Source organism: Triturus cristatus, chromosome 12 (genome assembly GCF_964204655.1).
Source record: "Triturus cristatus chromosome 12, aTriCri1.1, whole genome shotgun sequence".
NCBI lineage: Eukaryota > Metazoa > Chordata > Amphibia > Caudata > Salamandridae > Triturus > Triturus cristatus.
Window position 1 is genome coordinate 121619769 of NC_140595.1, and position 23129 is coordinate 121642897.

General features: G+C 43.9%; 1 protein-coding gene and 1 long non-coding RNA gene across 2 annotated transcripts in view; one reads left to right on the forward strand and one right to left on the reverse strand.

Annotated features, from left to right (window-relative positions):
* Positions 1-1371: 1371 nt before the first annotated feature.
* LOC146772839 (uncharacterized) lies at positions 1372-15419 on the reverse strand. The gene is made up of 3 exons (XR_014972259.1): positions 15293-15419; positions 8841-9009; positions 1372-1764 (listed from the first exon to the last, which is right to left on the reverse strand). It is a non-coding gene; the product is annotated as an uncharacterized LOC146772839 (long non-coding RNA).
* Positions 15380-23129, forward strand: part of ATP8B2 (ATPase phospholipid transporting 8B2) — a 363866-nt gene continuing 356116 nt past the window's right edge. The window contains exon 1 of the mRNA XM_085638856.1: positions 15380-15515. The gene's annotated coding sequence lies outside the window, so the exon portion shown is untranslated. The remainder of the gene's footprint in view (positions 15516-23129) is intronic.

The window sequence follows — 23129 nt, forward strand, 5'->3', positions numbered from 1 at the left end:
AGGAGCTATTTATAATCTTGGTCCAGAGCGGGGCAAGGGTGGGTTTGAGCTTTTTAGCCAGTTGGGCAGGTATAGGGTCAGCAATATGTGACCAGGGTTTGGAACTGGTAATCATTTTGATGATCTCTGCTTCAGAGATGGGATTAAAAGACTTCCAGTTGTTAGGGGGTGGCTGGGTGGGTTGTTCTTTTCTTTTCCGGGGAGCGGGCTGTCGTTGGGTGGTCGGCGGTAGTCGTCCAGTGAGAGCTCAATCTTGGTGATTTTCTCATTGAAGAAGTTGGCAAAGTTATCACATAACTCTTTGGAAGCCTGCACTGTGGCTGAAGGGGGCTTGGATGTTTGTTGTCTAATGATATTGAAGAGTTATTTGGGTCGGTTTTTGGCATTGTCTAGTGCACCACAGAAGAAGAAAGTTTTTTCATTCTTGATGTGTTTTTTGTATTTCTTGCATTCAGACTTGAGTTGATCGAGGTGGATTGTGGATGGGTTGGTCCGCCAGAGTCTTTCAGCAGCTCTTAATTGTCTTCTTCCGGAGTTTAGGTCTGTGTGAACCAGGATCTAGATGGAATGTTTCTGACTCTTTTTTGTTTCAAGGGAGCTATTTGGTCCAGTATTGAAGTCATTGCTGCGTTGTAATGCAAGGTGAGCTCAGTTGCTGAAAGGTCACATGAGGTGGTGGGAAGGACTGAGCTTACACTTTCTTCCAGGTCGGTCAGGAGAATCTGTCTGAGATTTCTCGTCCAATGGGTGCAATCCTGTGTACGAGGAAGTCATTGGATCGTTTGGTTGATGTGGAATAGAATGATGTGGTGGTCTGACCAGTCAAAAGGAAGGATGTGGTCGATAGTGACTGAGTCTTCATGAGCTATGATGGCATCCAGGATTGAGCCTCTGTTGTCAGTATGTTCTGTGCAGTGTTGGGTGAGGTTGTTGTTGCATAGAAGTTTGTTCAGAGATTTGATCAGAGAGTTATTTTCCTCATTTCAATGCAGGTTGAGATCACCTAGAATTATGTTGTTGGAGTCCGAGAGTAAGCAGTGGGTTATCAGGTCGGAAAGGTGTTCTCCGAATGAGGGGGTGTTGCCTGGCGGCTGGTAGAGGAGGTGGCAGCATATCGTTTTGTTGTCGATCGATTTAATGGTGGAGGTTAGATATTCGAAAGAGTCATATTTGAAGGAGTCCATTTCCATTACGGAGATGTTGCTCTTGTAGATGATTGCAATACGTCCGCCTCAATGTTTTTTTCTGTCTGTATTGATAATGGAGAAGCCCGGCGGCACAAGCATGTCAATGATTGGGGAAGAGGATTAAAGATTTGCGAACATACGTGACAAGAATTTTCAATTCTATTAAGGACAACGGAGGCGAGGATTATGCTTCTCATTTCTTTGCTTTTTATTTCAGCAGCCAATCAAAACACTTTATTCACAAAAAACTACAAATCCCATGAGCACTCAGTCCACATAACAACCATAGAGTGTATCATATAAAGGTCTCAACAGAGGTAACCACTTCCTCTTTCTTTGCTTGATCTCAGCATACTTAAAACGAACATAGACTCAACATTAGTCCGAAACTTTTTCTCTGGCGGAAGAGTCCTTCACGACCCAGACATGAAACAGATGAACTTTGAATCCTCAGAACGTGAAGACGATTCCATGAACCTCCAACATTCGGCGAGCAACAGCAACAGAGATCCAGAGGGACCAACCCTTTAAACTCGACCAACGTCGAAGCGTTGAATCTTTCATTTGCCATCAGTACCTGAAAAAGAGAGATACATTTCCGTAATATTGGAAACAACCCCATGGATATCTTAATCATGCCATTCAGACACAAGGGGGGGAAAAATCTTATACAGTGTAATAACTCTAACATGAATTAAAATATCAACAATAATGCATGACAACAGTACCATAAATCTGGGTGGGATAATCCTAGCCTCCGTTGTCCTTAATAGAATTGAAAATTCTTGTCACTTATGTTCGCAAATTTTTTATCCTATGTCAGGAACGGAGGCTCCGATTATGCTTGTTCAAAGCTGAGCCACCACTATTGACGCCACATCCAAAATAGGTTTATAATAAAACGTCTTAAACGTAGATTCCGCTGACCAATCAGCCGCATTCATTATATCAGTAAGACTTACTCCCATGGAGAAAGATTTGGATGCCATCGCACCCAGCACAGAATGGGCGCTAAATTTTGAGACATCAATGCCTGCTTCTTCCATGAGCCAACGCACCCACCTAGACCAGGGTCACTGGTCTAAAAGGCTTTTGTAAAGCAATGAACAATTGGCCATTCATATCAGATCTGAATTCAGCAGTACTTACCTCGTACGCTTTCAAACTATCCGAAACCCTCTTGCAGGAAACCAGACACAATAGCATGGCTAATTTAGCTGACAATTGCTTTCGAGATAGGTATTTATTGGCAGGCCAAGACTCTAAAAAACGTAAAACCACAGAAACGTTCCAAAGGACTGAGTATTTAGGGTGCGGGGGTTTCACAATCCTAATACCCCTAAGTAGTTTGCAGACTAAAGGGTGGTCTCCAACTCATTTACCGTCTATTTAAACGTGTCGTGCCGAGATGGCGGATCGAAAATTGTTAACCGTTCTGTAAGCTAAACCCGATGACGCTAGTGAGGCCAGGAAATTCACTACCATGGAGACAGTCGTTGTATTGGGATCGGCGTTCCATTGAGAACACCAGCTACACCATCCGTTCCATGCAGATGAATATCGTTTATGTGTGTTGGACGTCCATGCCTAATTAATGAACTTGTGAGCATCGCTCGAAAGCTCTTGGATATCCCAGCGATCCCTGAAACTCGCCAAGCCACCAGAGGATGCTGCCCAGACTCTATTAATGGATGAGGAGCCTTCTGAGGGTCTAACAGCAGATTCCATCTCTGTGGAAGGAGAAAGGGTACAGCACAGGACAGATCCAGAACCGTCTGGAACCAGGCCTGAGCCCTCCACAACGGGGAGATAAGCACTAATTCCGCTTGTTGATGCTTGGTCTGGGCCAAGACTCTGGGAATCATCATGAATGGCGGAAACGCGTAATTCAGAGTCTGGGGCCATATCTGGAGAAATGCATCCGAGGCTATCGCCTCCGGATCAGGATGCCAACTGTAGAATTCCGGTAATTGCCGGTTGAGGCGTGAGGCAAAGAGATCTAGTTGACATGGACCCCATACGAGGTTCAGAGCACGAAAGACTCGAGGGTGAAGCCTCCATTCGCTGAAGTCTCAAAGGTAGCGGGAGTGCCAATCGGCCACTTCGTTGTTTCGTCCTGGGAGATACTCTGCCACTACTGATATTCTGTGGAGTAGGCAATAATGCAAACAATCCTTGGCTATTTCTGCCATAATCCTGGATTTCGTTCCACTCAGCTTGTTGACATAGCGAACCGCTGAAATATTGTCCATTCGTAAGAGAATGCAACAATCTGTCCTCTGGGGTGAAAGACTGGGGATCGCGAAAGATCCTGCCAGCAGCTCCAAGCAATTGATGTGCAAGGAGAGTTCTTGGTGTGACCAACGACCCCCAGTGGATATCGAGCCGCAACGCGCTCCCCAAACCCCAGCGGCTGGCGTACGATTCGATCACAATCTCGGGACTGGACCCGAATATGGCTCTGCCGTTCCATGACTCCATGTGCTCGAGCCACCACAGCATCTCCCACCTCGCCTCTTCGGAAAGAGGAATCTTTTCTGCATATCCGAGGCCTTTGCGGAGATGTTGTATCTTTAGATGCTGGAGCACCCAATAGTGAAGAGGGCCTGGGAAAATGGCTTGTATCAAGGCGGCCAATAGCCCCACGATCCGCGCCACCGACCTCAACGACACAACTTGCTTGTTCAATATGACCCGCAACTCCTTCTTGATGGTTCTGATCTTTTGAGATGGAAGCAACAGCTGGCAGCTCCGCGAATCGATCTGGAACCCCAGAAATTCTATTGATTGTGTGGGAGACATAATGGATTTCTGAGGATTTACCACAAAGCTTAAGCTCTGAAGGAGAGATATGGACCATTCCAGATGAGTGATCACAAGTCGAGGACAACCCGCCATGATAATGATGTCGTCTAAGTAGACGATCAACCGTACTCCACACGCTCTTAAGGATTCCACCACCAGGCGGAGAAGCTTTGTGAAGCACCATGGTGCCGAGGGATAGCCCGAAGGGAAGGACCTTGTACTCGTAGCACACGCCTTCCAGACAAATTGGAGGAACCGACGATGAGGGGCGTAAATAGGGATGGATAGGTACGCGTCTTTGAGATCCAGAGGTACCATCCAATCTCCTTCCTGCAAAAGATGGCGTAAAAGATGGATGCCCTCCATCTTGAAGTGGCGATACACTATCCAACCGTTGAACTCGTTCACCCCAGTACAGAGATCTGGGCCTAAATCCATCGTTTTTTTGCTCACCATGCCGTTCCAGTTTGAACCAGGCCATATGCAAATCAGTCTTGACCCTGTGCCTCATGGGAACAGTCCAGCCCGAACTGCCAAGCCAGGTCCTCCCAGGACTGGAAACAAGCATCCTAGGACCGGCTTCGGGGTTTCACCCCTCTTCAGCCAGGATAGCTTGATTCCAGTGGCATGGAGAGCAAGGGACCCACGTCTGGAAATACCCTTCCCACTCGGGGTGACAAATGCAAAAACAACAATTGATGGACAGAATGCAGAACAATGTCATACATTCACCCCAGTATAGAGATCTGGGCCTAAATCCACCGTCTGATGCTCCGTCCATCACCACCCCCTTTTGTACCGCTTTGTTCGCTATAAGTTGGCATTTGCATATGGCCATGTCTGAACTGGGGTGTCAGAGTGGGCTAAAGAACGGTGATGGATCAAACCCAGATCTGTTGACTGGGTGTGAGTGTTTGATTGATTCTGATGCTCCGTCCATCACCACCCCCTTTTGTACCGCTGTATTCATGATATGGGCAAAAATGTCCGCCTATTGTCCGCTCATCTTTTTAATTGGATCCTGTCCCTGTTCTTTGTAAATAGTGGCTTTTCATTGGTCAATAGGCTTAGTAGTCCATCCTTTTTTTTTTTTTTTTTTGTCATTTTCAAACCCCCCAAAAAAGCGAGATGGGCTGGATACTTGAGTCGCAATCTCCTCAGGTGTCTGTAACAGAAGCAATGAGTGTTAAAATGGGGGTTAAATGCCATAGGGGATCTGTGCGTGTAGTGACCTGTATATGATTTAAGTGCATTCAACCCACCCCGGTGGGAACCAAACCCTGTTCTGACTGAGAAGGGGGGTCGCCCTACAATGATGCAAGGTATGTTCTGAATGGGCCCCATATGTCCTTGGACCTCGAGGTAGAGGGATCTGTGCTAGCATACACTTCACTTCGCATGGAGCAGGAGGCTAAACTGCCCAACCAGCTCTTAATTGTGGGAGCGGTCTTGTTACCCCAATGAATGGCTACCTCTCTTTTGGCCAATAGTAGACATATGGCCGCAAAATTGCAAACTTTTTTGGGAAACTGAACCACGTAACCCAGGAGGGCAATCTTGGGGAGTGGATCTATAGGTATGTAAATCATGTTGCTCAGTGTTTTGTGTACTTCCGTCCAGTAGGAGTATATACGTGGGCAAGTCCATGCTATGTGGGCAAAGTCAGCGTGTGCTGCATCGCATTTACGGCACATGTGTAATTTAGAGGGGTCTATCTGGTGGGTTCTGGCTGGAGTGATGTACATTCTACGAAGGAATTTAAAATGAATCAATTTATGTCGGCTATTGAGGGAGACGTTTTTCTTAGCAGCACAACATGCTTCCCACTGTTTATCGGTTACTGGATTGCCCAAATCTCCTTCCCAGTCTTTACGGATCTTGTCATCATTTAGCGGGACGAGGGCAGCACAAGATTTATAAAGTTTGGAGATAAGATGGACGACTTTATCATTGTCAATGAGCAGTGAGAGCGGGGCAAAGGATTGAGGTTCAAGGGGAAAGTCAGGAAAAGTGGCGCGCAGAGTGGAGCGAACCCGCAATAACACAAATTTATCCATGAAAGTGACTTCGGAGAATCGAGATGTGTCGTCAATGTCAAAGGCGTGGCCATCAGGGAAAAGGTCGCCCATTTTAGTAATGTCAAATTTAGCTAACGTGCGTTGAATGAGACGCTCACCCGTGATCTGCAGCAGTCTGACATTGGGGAGTGGCAAGGAGGTGCAATAGAGGGTAGGCGTATTTGTGATCCGTCTGAGTTTCTCCCATGCCCAGCTAGTGGTGGAGACCTTTTGAATGTCATTCGGGTCCCGAGGAAGGCCCTTGGGTAGAATGGAGGCCAGAGTCTCAGGGAGGACCAGATATGATACCGGACAAAGATAAGGGATTCTGGCATCTGGGTGATACCACGCATGAGCGTAGCTGCATTGGGCAACTAAATAATAGAGCTGTAAGTAAGGAACTCCATAGCCCTCTCTGTCGTAGGGGAGAGTCATAACTTGCCAACGAACTATGGCCCGCCTGTCACCCCAGACCAGTCGTATCAAATGGTAACGGAGTGTAAAAAAAACTGTTGGGAAGGGGAATGGGGATGTTATGAAAGAGATATCAAAATTTTGGGAGCACAATCATCTTGATGAGGGCAACACGGCTTGCTATGGAAAGCGGTAGTCGGAGCCACTTGTCAATCTGTGCCTCCAGAATATGAACAGCCTGGCCATAATTGAGGCGTATGATCTGTTCGGTGTCCAGGTGAATGTGGATACCCAAGTATTTGATGGAGTCTGCACACCATTACAGAGAGAAACTCGAGTTCCCACGGCTTCGTGCTGGCAGTAAGGGGGAAGATCATGGATTTGTGCCAGTTTATGCCCAGGCCAGAATACAGGCCGAAGCGAGTAATTTCGCGGATGAGGGGGTCTAAGTTAACCTGTGGGTTTCTGACATAAAGAATGGTGTCATCAGCGTATAAAGATACTAAGAGAGGACCTGTGTTGAATTGTAGGCCTCTGTGCAGGTGTTTTTCCTGAAAATGGCGGATCAGGGGGTCCATAGCCAATATGAACAATAGAGGTGAGAGCGGGCAGCCTTGTCTCGTGCCGCGAGATAACGCAAAGGGTTCAGAGAGTGACCCGTTCAGTCGGAGCCGCGCTGTGGGCGGTTATATAGCAACGCGGTGGTAGCAACGAAATCAATAGGCATCCCCATTCGATGCATGATGGATAGAAAAAAGAGCCCTCAATGTATCGCTTTACAGTGTGGTATTTCCCCATGAATAATATCTCCCGTTCGGCCGTGTCTCTGTATTCTGCTAACTGTGCCACCCGCTTATGTTCGACTTCAGGATCGTGCGTGTGTAACATCCTGACATCCAAGTCGGCTAATTTGCGTTCCAGGTGGGATAAAGTGGCGCGTAAGTCGCAGAGTACCCCAACGTGTTTAAAAATACATACCCCTCGTATGTATGCCTTAAAACCCTCCCAAAGCATTGCGGCCGTGTCCACTGAGCCAGTGTTGATGTTGAAGTATTCCTCGATTGCCTCCCGGATTTCGTGCTGGAAGAGATCATCATCTAGGGCACGGCTGGGGAAGTGCCATTGTCTCTCAAAGCCCTCAGGGCGAGGAATCCCAAGGAGCAATACTACCGGGGAATGATCGGAATATGTCCTAGGGAGAGTCTGGAGTGTGCAACAGCAACCGAGAATACAGGAGGAAGTCAACCAATAGTCAATCCTCGTCCAGGTGTTGTGGCAACTGGTATAGTGGGTGAAGCCAGTGTGCGCTGGGTTGTGTGCCCGTCCTATATCCACTAAGGCTAACTGTTCGCGCAGTGACTGGAGAGCCCTACGTGAGCGCGGTTTGGGATTAGAAGTCCATCCTTAGTACCGCCTTGTCGCTTCTTGTGCCCTCCCATGAGGACACCCCCTGTTACATGTGTTGTTACTCCCTAGGTTTTAATTACAGCCTCAAATCACTTTATTCCTAAAGGGCTTCAGGTAGGAGACACGCTTGGTCCTATGCAAGGCTGGCAGTGGTTACTTTACTCACTAGCTTATCTCACATTTATATGAGACCTTCTATATATTTCCCTTCATCAGCTCCACACAGAGTACAACCTAATACGAAATTAATATAATAATTATGTTGTCACGTTTCAAAGCTACTAATTGTATATATGGACATAGCTATTTGAATGTACTTGTGGTACTGTCTTGTATGCAATGCATTATGGGTAGGGTGAATTTACCATATCTTCTGCAGTGTGCAGTACCATATGTGACCAAAAGAGGACCCATGGGATCTCTTTTGGCCACATATAGTACTGCACCCTGCAACATGGCTAGGTAAAAATGTTTCAAAACATCAGGACACGCAGTTGTCGTGCCCCAGCAGAGATGCACAGCCGTATGCACATTGGAGAAATATATTCACTCGTACTCCATAGTGTTGTCAAAGTTTGTTAAAATGCGGTCTACTCCAAACACCAGATGGACTCAGGTAGGAGAACAGCAATTCTTTATTCAATTAGGTTGTCCTGCATGGAAAGCGAAGCTCTCCCTTGGCCAGCCAGTTATCAACTGCCAGGCTCAGAATCTCATCCTCCTAGGTCGAACGTGGAATGCACTGAACACAGCGCTCCACATTCCACACTAGGGATTCCTTAACAGATCATGCCAAGAAGAAGATTACAACACATCCTCTTCTCTTACACAAATAAATGAACAATGAATGGAGGAAGTACAGGAAAAAAGAATAAACAAAGTACATAACATTTTTCTTCCTTAATTTGCATGGTGCACGCCATGCAACAATTACTTAACATTTTAAAGAAGAACATAAAGAAACACTTACACCAATAGGTCAGTTACATATGTAATCTCTCAAATAACCTGGAGGATGGCGACCCCTCACATGCTTCTCTTCTCTTGCAACCGGAACTATTGAAACAGCCCCATCCAAAGAGACAGAGGCATCACCACCCCCTTGTCTTCCTACATGAGTGGAACCACTGTCAAGAGACCTGTTCAACAAATCAAGATCAGACATAGATAGAAAAGTGTTACCACCATCTGTAACTTTACCTCCTTTCTTGACATCACCACTAACATTACTTTTCTGGTACAGTGCCACACGTCTATAGTTCCACTTGTCCCCATTGTCCAGAACCACACCATAAGGTAAGGTGTGTTTAACCTTGTAAGGACCTAAAAACTTTGAAACCCGAGCACCTGGTCTGCCACTGCGTACTTTTACCAAATCACCTGAAGAAATGTGTTTCCCAGATTTCTTCTCCGTACACCCCCCATGTTGAGAAGAGGAGGATAAACTACTACTGGGTGCAGAATCTCTCAACACCATCTCTTTAAACCATGTGGGAACCAGTTTGGTGTTGGGCAGTCTACCACGCATCAGTTCAAACGGTGTCTTGCCTGTCACTCCATGCGCACTCGAGCGAAACGCCCACAGCATTTCAGACACCAACCCTTCAACTCCAATTCCACTAGACCGGGCCATCTGAATAGTACCTTTAACAAGCCGGTTCGCCCTCTCAACCATCCCATTCCCCTGCGGATTATAAAGAGAGGTGCGAACATGTTTGATGCCAAAGGACCCCAGAAATTTCTGCATCTCATCAGACGTCAGCTGAGTACCATTGTCCGTTATCAAGACTGAGGGTATGCCTTCCTCCCTACATATTTCCTTTAGGACATCAATAGTGGATGATGTGGTGATATCTTTCAGAAACTTAACTATCAACCCCTTTGAATGGACATCCACCACTACCAAGCCAAAACGTAAACTCTCCCTCAGTTCATTCATGGGTCCAATGAAGTCTAAGCAAACACTATGCCATGGTTGACCTGGATCTGTTATATGTCCTAAGGAAGCTTGGACCCCTACTTTCAACCGTTTGTCACTCTCCTTACAAACCTCCCAATGAGCAACTACAGAATCTACATCTGAATCCATACCAGGCCACCACCAATTTGCTCTCAACCTTTTTTTAGTCCTAGTTTGGCCCAGATGCCCTTCGTGAGCCAAGCTTATTAGGTTATGCCTTAACGCCACAGGTGGAATAAACAGTTCCCCTCGCATGATTACAACATCCCCACATACAGACAGTTCATCAAGGATCTTAACATACGGCCTAGTGGCGTGAGAGACTGAGCTTTCTCTTCTACCCCCTAAGAGAATCAAACGTTTAAGTTCTAACATAGAATTGTCAGAAGACATTTCCCTTAACCAATCTGCCTTTGTAATGGCTTGGGATTCAACCACACTCAATACATCTTGTACTGATGCTACAGCTCCTTCACTTTGTTTCTTCAAGACAGCAATTTTATCAACTATTTCCCAATCAAGAGATAATCTTGATAAGCAGTCGGCTTGTACGTTCCTCCAACCTTGAATATAAACCACATCATAGCAATACTCTTGAAGGCGAGAGGCTAATCTAGCCAATCTTGCTGAACACTTGTTGGTACCCCCTGCTAACAACACCTTGATGAGAGGTTTGTGATCTGATTTGAGTGTGAATCTGGAACCCCACAAATAGGTTCTAAAGTATTCACACCCCCAAGCAGCAGCCAAAGTTTCCCGTTCTATCACCGAATAATTTTTCTCGGAATCAGTCAGCGTTCTGGATGCAAATGCCACCGTCTTCTCATGACCATTATGTAACTGAGCCAAAACTGCTCCGAGACCTGTGGCACTGGCATCAACAGTGAGTACTGATTGACGCTTGGTGTTAAAAGGAGTAAGAATACCTGCTTCACAAATACTTTTCTTAATCTCCTCAAAGCATATCTGATGAGAAGTGCTCCACGCAAAAGCAACTCCCTTCTTTAAGAGGGATCTTAAAGCCACAGTTTTGGTTGAAAAATCTTTAACGAACTTAGAGTAATACTCTATGAGTCCTAAGAAGGACCTCAGCTTGTCCTTATCCGAGGGAACAGGAGCCAAGCGAATAGCATCTAACAAATTTTGTTTGGGTTTTACTCCCTGGTCCGAAATTTCATACCCTAGGTAGTCAACTTTATCTACAAAGATTTTGCATTTCTCACGTCTGAGAGTCAAACCAGAGTCTCTAATTTTAAGTAATGCTTCTCTGAGTGTATGATTGTGTTGATCCATTGTGTCTCCAAAAACAAGGATATCGTCCTGGAAAAATACAATATTATTCACATCCTTAAACAATACATTCATTACTCTCTGAAAGATGCTGGCAGCCGAACATAGGCCAAACGGCATCCTAGTACACTGAAAAATGCCATCCATGGTGATAAAGGCTGTGAGTGGCTTGGACTCATCATGTAGTTTGATTTGATGATACGCATTTTTTAGATCCAATTTCGAAAAAAACTTACCTCCACTCAAAGCCAGAATCAACTCATTGATGTTCGGTAGCGGAAAGGTGTCTACAATTACATTTTGGTTAAGCGACCTGAGGTCTATGCAAAATCAAAATTTTCCGTCTGATTTTTCAGTGATGACAACCGGAGAAACCCACATTGAGCTCTCTACAGGTTCTATCACCCCCGAAGAAACCATATCTTTCAACATATCCTTAACTGCATCTCTAGCCACTAAGGGTGTCCTACGCACCTTGTGTTGAACAGGAATAGCATTGGATTTTAGAATTATTTTATGTACATAACCCTTAAAGCAGCCTAATTCTTCTCTGAATACATCCTTCATCTCATCTAAAATTTTCCCTAGAGATGGGTTGTCAATCACCATCACCTGAGAGGAGGCTCTGGGATTAACTATGATCGAAAGATCATATTGATGCATCCACCCTAAAATAGGTGGTCCCTCAGTGGCAACATATACTTTTCCTTGTATAGATCTGCCCTCAAATTCTATTGTGGAGTTCATATATCCTAACAAATTTATTGTTTCACCTTGGTAACCTCCCGGATTAATATCCTTGGGTAATAACACCACATTTGCCCATGACATTTCAAATATATCTTTTGGAATAATCGTGTACATGGGTCCACAATCTACCATCAATTGCACTGGTTTCCCATTAATCAGAAAATCTGCTTTGGGTCTATTCTTCCTGCCTATATGGTCATCGACACTTAAAATGTTGTCAGCAGGATCATCCACACTTAATATCTTATCCACCTGCTGAATAGGTGTAGTGACTATGCATGAAGGATCTGTATCCTGAGAAAAAACATTAGAATTACTATCAATTGTGGCCACTCTCTGTTTAAAAGATTGCCTACACATATTAGCAAAGTGACCCTTACGTCCACATTTTTTGCAACCTTTCCCTATTGCTGGACATCTAGTGTAATCTGCATTATGAAATGAACTACCACATCTGTAACACAATCTAATTTGCTGTCTACCTCTTTGCGGCATTTTGCCTGACCTAAACACAGCTGCAACATCTGAATCCTCTTTAGACACACTCGTAACACTATCTGAAAAGTTTTCTTGTTTTTTCTTTAGCTCTCGCATACAGTACTGAGACTGTTCAAGAACTTTTGCTATGTCAATAGCATCTTTCAATGAGGGATTCTTTGCAGCCCAAAGACGTTCCTGTGTTTTTTTACATTTACATTGCACTATCAACTGATCACGAACAAGTTCATCAGTCATTGCGCCAAATTTGCACTTCAAGGAAAGTTCACGAAGTTTGGATACAAAATCATCAACCGATTGATTTTCTTCCTGTCTGTGCGTGTAGAAGTGATAACGATTCATGACTATATTGACTTCTTTAGCAAACCTTGTTTCAAGACGTTTCTTAGCTTCCACATACACATCTTCGATGGCATTCCCATTGGGTAGAGTAGCCGGTGGAAGGTATTTAAAGATACGTTGACCCTCTTTGCCTAAATTATTTAACAAAAGTGCTCTTTTCCTAGCTGCACTAAACTTGGAACCATCAAGAGCATCAATGTAATTTTCGAACATGGGTAACCAATCTTCCCATTCGATGGATAAGGGGCCTGACGATGCTAGGAAGACAGGAGGTGAAAGGATTGAGCTCTGTGATCCCATCCTCGTCGCCAATGTTAAAATGCGGTCTACTCCAAACACCAGATGGACTCAGGTAGGAGAACAGCAATTCTTTATTCAATTAGGTTGTCCTGCATGGAAAGCGAAGCTCTCCCTTGGCCAGCCAGTTATCAACTGCCAGGCTCAGAATCTCATCCTCCTAGGTCGAACGTGGAATGCACTGAACACAGCGCTCCACATTCCACACTAGGGATTCCTTAACAGATCATGCCAAGAAGAAGATTACAACAAAGTTCAACCAATTTTATTTCCATATTTATCCATTTTCATCCGTCACGTCAAAAGAGATGAAGTTTCAAAGGTTTTCGGCATTTAAATCGCTCAGGAATTGCCCACCGGGCCTATTCACAGGCATGTAACCAAGCTCCATTGTTCCAATACATTTAAATAACCCAATGCATTTCGGTCAGATTTCGACCTTCGTCAGGGGTATCTAAAAATGATTAAAAAATGATCATCAGCCCATACTCATTTAACAATGTTAATTCTCAAACGTTAATCAAATACCCAAACTTATATATACAACATGGTAAACCAAAATCATAATGTCCTAATCATTTCTCCTATGTTAAATACAAAACAACTGTATAATCGTACAATCTATACAAATAAATAATACCCATCCATTACCCTGCTATCCTCCCTCTACTTCATTCCCATTGATGTAACTAAAAAACCTCCCCGTGTCAAAATAACCTAAGTCCCTCTCAATCCAGCTTTCGTTCGACCCTCGGTTGTACCGCGTATCTTCCCCCCAACTCCCCAGTATAGTACCACTTCTCTGACTACCCACACCTCCCCAGATTGTACCTGTAGTCATATAATTACTACCGACCTGTCCAACCATCTAGTAGAACGCCATCCAAAACTAAACGCCATGGTTTCGAACCCGTAATCACGATCTTCCCGGTTTTATAACCAGACGTTACCTCCCCACCTGTGCTCATTCAATGACGTGCTTCCCTAACCCCACCCCCATGAATCTTACACATTATGCGTGTGTACCTTAAAAAACAAAACAAAACATTCATAATTGTGAACAAAACTCATTCCAGATAAATCAATAAATTAATACATTCAAATCAGCTTGCATCATGGTGTGGTATGACATATCATTTTTCAATGTCATTTCATTATAGATGATAATTTGTATGGATAATCTCAGACGTGATCATCTGTCAGTTTTCATGAGAATATTTAGGTAAAAAAGTTGCCATTTATAATGCCAATAACTCCTACTCTGCAGGGTGCAGTACTATGTGTGGCCAAAAGAGGTTACATGGGACCTCTTTTGGCCACATTTAGTACTGCACCCTCTAACGTGGCTAGGTAAAAAACATTGGTATTTATAATGCCAATAACTCCAACTCCAACAAATGTGAGACCGATTGCATTTCCAATACAATAGGTCTCAAATGTGTTGGAGTTGGAGCTGTATGCGTTGAAAATGATAATGTTTTTTCTTTTTCTTTTCCATACCATTGGCAATAGTGCTAGGCAAATATAATAACTCCAATGCAAATAAAAAAACAAAAGTAAAAACATTGTCGTTTCCAACGTCAACAGCTCTAACTTTTACAAATGTGAGATCTATTGCATTGCAAATGCTTGTTCAATGTTATAGAGGGAGACAAAGGTGTACAGCTTGTTATCACTTCACAAGTACTTTAAGAGAAACATTGAGGGCAGTTATTTTACTTTGTTCAACTCCAGTATATAAGAAATATGCATGCACTATAAGATTGTCAAATGTCAAACGCCCCATGCTGCCCATCGCTCCAGCATGAGTATTAACTACCAGATTTATTTTGCCCTTATTATCATCCCTTGAAATGTACTTAGCACACAAAGGTCACTGCAGCAGGTGCCTTAACTCCATGAAGTATTTAAAAGCAGCCAGAATGGTCAAATAAGCCACAACAGATTCACTTTCATGTTTGTCCTTGTCGCCAGTTTATTTGGAACAGAGGCTAAAAAAAGAAAAGCTAACGTGTAAGTTGACTGTCAGCCTCTACTTTTCATGACTCTCCGCTCCTTCTCCGTTGCCACACCATGAAACCCCAAAGGTATGCGTTCCCGGAGTTGTTTTTTCCTTCAATTCCAGCACTGGTTAAAAGCCAGGCTCAGTGTAAATACACGCCCACAAGGTCCCTTGGTGCTGATCAGTACCTCACAGGAGGGCGGGTGACTGACCGGCTTCCCCCTGCCTGCCTCAAAAGCTCCTGCTCTATAGACACGGAAGAAAGACTGGCAGATAACGGTACCTGGGGCCGTCAGCATCGAAGACAGACTAGCGGGGCCTGCTCGCCCCTCACAGACGTGGCGGTGTCGCGTGTCGTCATTTCCGCGCCCCGGCAGCCCCTCCGCCCTCAGCTCCCGGATCCCCGGCGCTGAGGGAGAGAGCGGCGGCCGAGCTCAGCAGAGAACTGGGCTCAATGCATGGAGCGGCGACCCCGCCCCTGGAGGGCAGGGGGGTGTCTGAATAAGGTGAGTAAAGGATGCACACCCAGGAGGTGTATGTGCCGCTGTAGGGAGTTGTATTGCACAAGTCATACTGCTCCTCGAAGCCACCACATTCACAGCGCCATTGGCAGCGATTCTACCTTTAAATACACGTCCCAATGCCCACCCACTGACATTCTGTTTCCCTCAATTCATAAATTAACCCTACAACCCACCTTTGGATGAGATGTTACTCCCTCACAATACTTGTATTGCCTTTCGGTGGGTCATCCCACTCACTCCACCCCGATATCGCCCTAGAATCACCAGCGGTACACTTGGCATCCCTGTGGCATACACAACAATCCAGAGCCCTTATTAACCACATCAGTTCGGGGGGGGGGGGGTGTAAACTGCCATTTCAGGATACGTGCAAGCCCCACGCTTAAAGGAGACCGCATCATGTGTACCACCCCCCAGGAGTTGTATCTCTCTCCTGCTTTATGATGCCTCAGCACTTTAAGTACACTTCCTTTTGAGTACCTAGACTTAAACATAGGAAATACACCACCCATCCATGACCATGATTGATGCTCCAGAATCCCCGCCATGTCCTCTTCTGCACGGACTGCACCAATATGGATTTTGTGGTAATGTTTATTTTCTCAAGCACCTATTCAATCTACCTAGCACCCTTAAGCCCCTTTTCGGACTTTCAATGCATGTTTTGTGTTTTTTTTATGCAGTTCCCGCCCCTGTGTTTCTAGCCAACACTGCCAGTGCCCATCTGGAAATACATAAATATTTAGAACGACCCAGCTAAAATCAGCAATCCTTTGGATGAATCTGCTCTTCCTTAGGGGGTTGCCCCTCGTATCGCACCTGGTTGCCACGTGCCACCTATATTCAGAAGGAATTGTGCGATTCTGAAACCGTATTATTTTCCACATTATTATAGCTTTCAATGACACTTAAACTACACGTTGCTGGATGATTGCTTATTGCTAACACCGATCAGAAGTTTGTAAAAGGAAGTGCGATTGACGTTCAGCCCAGTGCCAGGAAAGTTAATAGAGATAACTAATAACATTTTAGCTGTAGACCGCTATATCTAGGGACTAAAACGTTTGTTTGTCCAGCTGTTGTTACCCTACCGAATCAAGGGAGTTGCATCCTTTACATGGGAAAACACGCTACATATGTGTATTTGTAATTCAACAGTGTAGAAAGAGCGATTCGTTCCTCATCATTAAATTGTTGTCTTCAAATATGAATGCCAGTTCATATTTGTGTCACATGCTGATGTCAAGGCGGCAGTTATTTCTAAACAGAATTAAGAAAGGGATCTGAAACACATTGCATATTTTTTAATGTCCCTTGCTCTCAATTTTGAAGTTCCTCCTAGCATTTCTCTCCATTTTGGGTTAATTGATAAAGGGCCCTGTGCTGCTTCCACTCACTAAGTCAGTCATCCTCTTGGTTTACATATTAAAACAATCTGTTGTATATTTTGTGGGGAGCATTATATTTATGCCAATACAAAGTAAAGTAGCAGCATTCTAAATACATTTTAATCCCATATACATTATTTGATAATCTTCAGCATAAAAACTTGTGTGTATGTATATATTTTTTATATATATATATATATATATATATATATATATATATAAAATATATTTTTTAAGAGATTTGCTTTCCGTCAGACTTATAAAAACTTTTCAGTCTTTTTGTTACATTTATAGTCATATACATCTTAAGAGTTGCTCATGGACCTTGATGAGTCCTTTATCTGTGTACAGGCTGTACCACGTGAACAACAGAAACTCCTATTAAACTACACTCATCTTTGGACTCCACTCATCTTTGGACTCTTGTCATATGGTACATTAGCAGCTCTTAAAATGTGTGCGACTATTAATGTGACAAGAGCACTGGAAACATTTAAAGAATACATGGAAAGCAAATCTCCTAAAATTAAATAGTTTTTGTATCAAAGAATTTATCTGTGGATGAAAGTTTGAGAATTCTGCTACTTCTCCTTTTGTTGACATTAATATGTAGCTCCCCACAAAAATACAATAGAGCACTTTCTAGCATGCTGTACAAATAATAAATATGTAACCTATAACAGTAGGCAGATCTGTTGCTTAGTGAAAACCGGTGCTCTTATATATTCTGTAAGTAAAGTAACCCCAGAAGCACAGAGAAATGCAAATTATAACTAGGTGTGCAGCATAAAAGGCAGACTTTATGTTAAAAAGTGTGCACATATAGGCTTGTTTCTCTCGAGTGCACCATATGCTTTGCCCTAAGGGGTATATTTATGACCCTGTTTGCACCAAGCAACGTGATACGTGTGACACACCCCTTAAGTGAGAATTATGAAGCCATTCAAGGCCCTGAGTGGCTCCATAAATCTGGAGAAAAGGAACGCAGTTCAAACTGCTGCATTGCCATACTCTGCCCTAGGAAAGTGTTTCCTGGATGTTCCCCTCATAACTCCCACGTATTTTGATGAATTCCCAGATTTATCAGAATTCATGAACCTGGGAATGTCCCAAAAAGATGCGCCTTCCCAGGATAGGCGTACTTTACTTCCTCCTGTGTGTGCTATACTTATAAAGAGAAATCTGCCTCTCAGCATTGTTTCTGTGCAGGTAGTTCCCCCTTTGTGCACAAAAACAATCCTGCATGTAACAGAGGCACCCTTGGAACATGACGCAAGAATGCATGCTTTGGCACAAGGCTGCCAAAAGGGCGCCAGCGCAGGAGAAAAGGCAGGAATTGCCTTCAAAAAGGCGCATTCCTGCCCTTTCCATGTCAGGCAGCGCAGCAAGCTGTCTTGCTGAGCTTCATTGTGTGCCAAGTTTGTAAATCTACCCCTAAGTGTTAGCTATTTTACTTAAGGGCATCTCCATTGGAATGGTGCTACCGACACTATGTAACACCAAATCATTAATTCCTGGTTATCATGCATGTTTTAGGTAATTTGGTGAACGTGTGTACTTTTCTTGCTTAAACAATCCCAATATTTTCCATGGCTCGGTTTCCTTTTGTACGTATGTGTATGAAGATGCTAATCTACCTGGATAATATTGCTGCAGGCTGTGCTGCATATTTTGCCTTTCGTTGTTGAATGACATGTCTGGTTTTACCACTCAATTTAGTTACCCCTGCTGCATAATTGTGTTGTCCTTTATTGCATGCTTCCGTTCGCCTTAGACTTTTGGAGTGACAAAGGCCCACGGTTCAAAGCCATGCCACATTTTTAATTTGCTTTTAGGAATATGTTTTTCAGACAGAAGTGCTTGTCTTGTTTTTTTTTTTTAGCCTTTGCAGTCAGTGTGTCGTTTGCGTATGTAATGTAGTTTATTAGGGGTTAAGTGACCCCAAGATATGCTAAAACCAAGCGATAATAAATTCTTATAAAAAGACCCTGGCTACTGAGAAGTATACTAGGCTGCATCATTGTCTTTTGTTTGTTGGCCTTTGGGCTATCTTTGCACTTGCAACTGGAACGTGGATAGCCACCAATTACCAAAGCTCTTAAAACTCCACAACAGCACTGCTGTGGTACGGGTTTCATTGACCTTAGAAGATGGCGGGCTAGGTCGGCTACGCTGGTAATGCAGGTTTTGTCTGGGTGAGGTTATCTCTGCATCAGGTGCATTGACCCAGCGAGCTAGCTTATCGGGCACTCTTTGTGTTTGGACGTGTGTTGTCGCCGCGAGCTTAGTTCCAGTGCTCTCTTTGCTTTCGAGTGTCGCCGCGGTCCCAGCAGACAGTCGCACACCTCCCGCGAGGCGCGTGTTTGGCAGCACTACTGAAGATGTTTATCTGCCTCCAGGCTACAGCAAGCTTTCTCTCCTTGGTGAATAATTGTCACATGATTTATTTTGTCTCGTTGTGGTTTAGGTGGCGTTGTTTCCCGGCTATCTAGGAGGCGCACATCTGGCTGAGCCGGTTAGAGTGAAGTTTGCACCATCAGCTAGGGGTTCTGGTGCCTCGGTGGATGTGGACCCGAAACCCCTCCTCTGCACCAGAGTCTGAACCCGAAACTCGCCCCTCTTCCATCACAGGCCACATGTTTCTGTGCATGGGTGGGTGTGAATCCGTTACGGCCTCCTGTGATAAATCCCTCCCCCCCCCCCCCATCTTTCTCCCTTTAAAGGCCATGCGTTGGTCTGCATCGGTGGACCTGCACTTTGAAACCTACCCCTCGTTTCATCTTCCACAGACTACCTCTGATCCTAACAAGAGTATACCCTGTAATTCGGGCAGCTGCTTTTGTAGCTGGGCACAGGTTTGTTCCTTCCTGTTTGTACTTTCCCTGTGTACTTGTGCATAAAACATGCGCACGTTGGCGCCGCTCTTCTGCTCCGACTCTTCCTCTATGCCGGCTTGTGTTTTTTAGTCAGTTGTATTTCTTGGCAGGGGAGAGTGGCAGGCCTCAGAGTGCCTGTGAGCTTGTCTGAACACTGAGCCTGTGTGCGCGGGAAGTTGAGGCCGTATTCGTCATCTTTTCTGCGGAATGAGTGGGACCTGTGTTAGGGCGTGTGTTCACTTCTTCAGCAGCGCGATCAAGGAGACTTGAGTAGGTGGAGGAAAAACGTGGAGGCCCACACCCCCAACTTGTTTGTGACTGTGCCCACGAAGTCGCCTTTGTGGAGAGCGTTTTATTCAGCCTGGTATTTTTCTTTATTACTAAATATACACCGATGTGCATCTATGCCCAGCTCTAGAATTTTTTCTTTGGGTGGGGCGTAAAGAAGCATGAGTGGGCCATGAAGATGAGTGGGTACTGGCCAAAAACACAACAACGTATTTAATCGATCTGATATTTTAGGTATTGGCATCTGTCCACATTTAGCATTGTTAACACAATAATCAGCACCCAGAGAGCTGCTTTCGTTGATGTGGTTCCGGCTTTGGGGAAGGGACTCTGCTTGTCAAATCTTTAAGATGCAGAACTTTAAGAATACAGCATCCTCCTGTTGCTGCTGTCATACAGAGGCACTTGGCAGCTTTTTCATATTTTTAAAGAACGATGGCAGCTTTTTACTTTGCAAACCGTTCAAGTTTAAAAATACGATGCAATAAGCCAAGAATCATAATTTAGTTTTCAGGATATCCATGTCATTTGTACATCAGAGCAGCTACTAAACACTGCTGTCTTCACACCTCTTCCCTGGCATGAAAGTATCCTATATCAAAGGTGTTAATCATTAAAATGAACAGTAAAGGAGATCCCACGGAAACATTAAGGTGAAAAACGCTTTTTTTTTAGTTCTGATTTGGCCTTTAGAGGGCCAGGGTTTCCTTAGGTGGGCCTGGCCCACCCTCTAGAACCGGGCCTGTGAGCATCCTCGCCATATTAATTGCATTTTCCGAAGCTATATAGGTTAGTGAATGTCTGTGAGTCTCATTCGTTTATAGGAACATGTTATGGGGACCGTCACCCTTATCACACACAATGCGACCACCTCGTCTGAATGTCTGCATTGAACAATTGGAGCCCCATAGATCGCAGAGTCTCTGAAAAAGGAAACCTTACACGCTCTTGTGGCATGCTTCATCACCGGTAACCTTACCCTGGCCAGGTAAGTCAGTACTACCAGAATGGACTTGACCTCATTGTTGGGGGAGTTCTTAATAAGTGATTACTGGATAAATGAAGGGATCCAGGGTGATAACATTTACTTCAGTTTAAATCTAATGACATTTCTTTACTAAGACGCCACCTTGGGTAGGATTAACTTTTAGAAGTAGGGGATGTCTTTCACTTCAATGTCTCATCCCAAAACACAGTGACTGTTGCAGACCCTGGAGCACTCTCAAAACGTTTTTTTAGTAGTCACTGGTTCTTAAAGAAGAAAAAAGGGAGGAATAAAACACCAAGACTAGATTGTTTATGTACATACTTTGTTTATTTAAATATAATGTTTGTGTAGATACTTTGTTTATTTAAAAAAAAAAAATACATTCTGCACGGTTCCCTTTTATGCAGGCAAAACAAGATGAATATAGTTTATGCTATCAACCTGCAGCATGGAAATAGGCAGATTTGACAGCTATGGTCTCCCACACCTGTGGTTAGTGCCTGCATGCCTTTGGCATTATTTAAAGCTGTTGTTCTTGGCAAGCACAACTTTCATTAGCTAGAGGGTGCCTAGTCCCTCACTTGTACTCTGCATTCGCTACTACAAAATTAATTTCATAATTACTGTTAGTGCATCGTGTTTGCTAAAACGCTACCACATCCAGTAGTCACGACGAAGAATTACCGTCGTAGGAGTTTAATGTTAAAGGCCCTAAGGTGTTTGTTTGGGGACTTGTCGCAGCTGAGAGCATGTGCATGAATATAACATGATGTTTACACACCCTTTCCTAGCCTGCATGATACTATGCTCGCTTGACAGAATATTTTTTGAGCGGTGAATGCCAGGCAAGAGTTTCCTTGAGGGCTGTTAGGAATGACTGGCCAATCAACTGTGCTTCTCACCAAAATAATATTCACAAATTTAGATTTTTCTTTTTATTATATCATAAAATAGTTTTTGCCTAGCACAGTTGCCTACTATTGGTATTATCATGCCGTTTAAAGTGAGTAGTCCTGAAAATACGGAATGCTTTCAATCTAAGATGTACTGTTCGCTATCTTGACTATGCATTTGTGGTTTCCAAGATGTGCATAATGTAGAATTTAAGGCAAAGAGGATAAAGTGTTATTAGCACCAGTGCCGGTTCTACCAGCTGTCTCTGCCTCGCAATGCTCCTCGCACTCTGTCCTTGTGCCCAAATGTCTACACTGACTGCAAGCTCCCTCACACTATGCGTCCACGTTTCTCTTACTGCCTGCCTATGCACCCCAAGTTCCTCATACTGTCTGTGAAACTAGAAATTGCTTGTGTAGTGATACGCTCGGAACTGAAAAGGCCTGTCTTCCTATCAGCTGTAGCTGGTTTATGGAAGAAGTTTGCATTCAGTGGGACACGTATCAACCAATTGACTATGTTCAAAATTCTACCTCTTCTGGATCTCATCCCACTTTTCTGTTTGGAGAATATGGTCTAGTAGAAGGTGATTTTTTTTTATTTTTTTTTTTATTAAATCTATAACCAACATGAAAAAAGAAAAAAATTATACATACTGTTCAGTTAAAGAAATCATAAACGCAGTAATACAAGCAAGTGTATCAGTTTTAGGAGTATCTTACTTTTCATATCTGCAGATATACATGTTATCCCCCATGACAGAAATAATAGGATATTATACTTTGGACATTTCAGAATAGTACACCCCATATCTTATTTAGTTTACAGAGTGCCCGCACACCTCTCGTTTTAGCCAATGCTAATTCCATATCATATGTTTCTTTAACTAATCCCCACCATTCCATGACCGATGGGGGTGTTGGTGAGATCCACACACGAGCGATTGTCAATCTTGCACTTACCAATAATATTGAAATTAAGTCCGCATGTCTGCTTATAATACTCTGGGCTCCAACTAGTACCTCTATTACTGAAAACATCACTGCCCTCCCTAATTTCTGAGAGATCACTTCAGTTACCTTCGACCAGAAATTCGCTAATAAAGGACATAAAAGGAACATATGTTTTAAATCAGCAGCCTGTAAATTACATTTTGGGCATT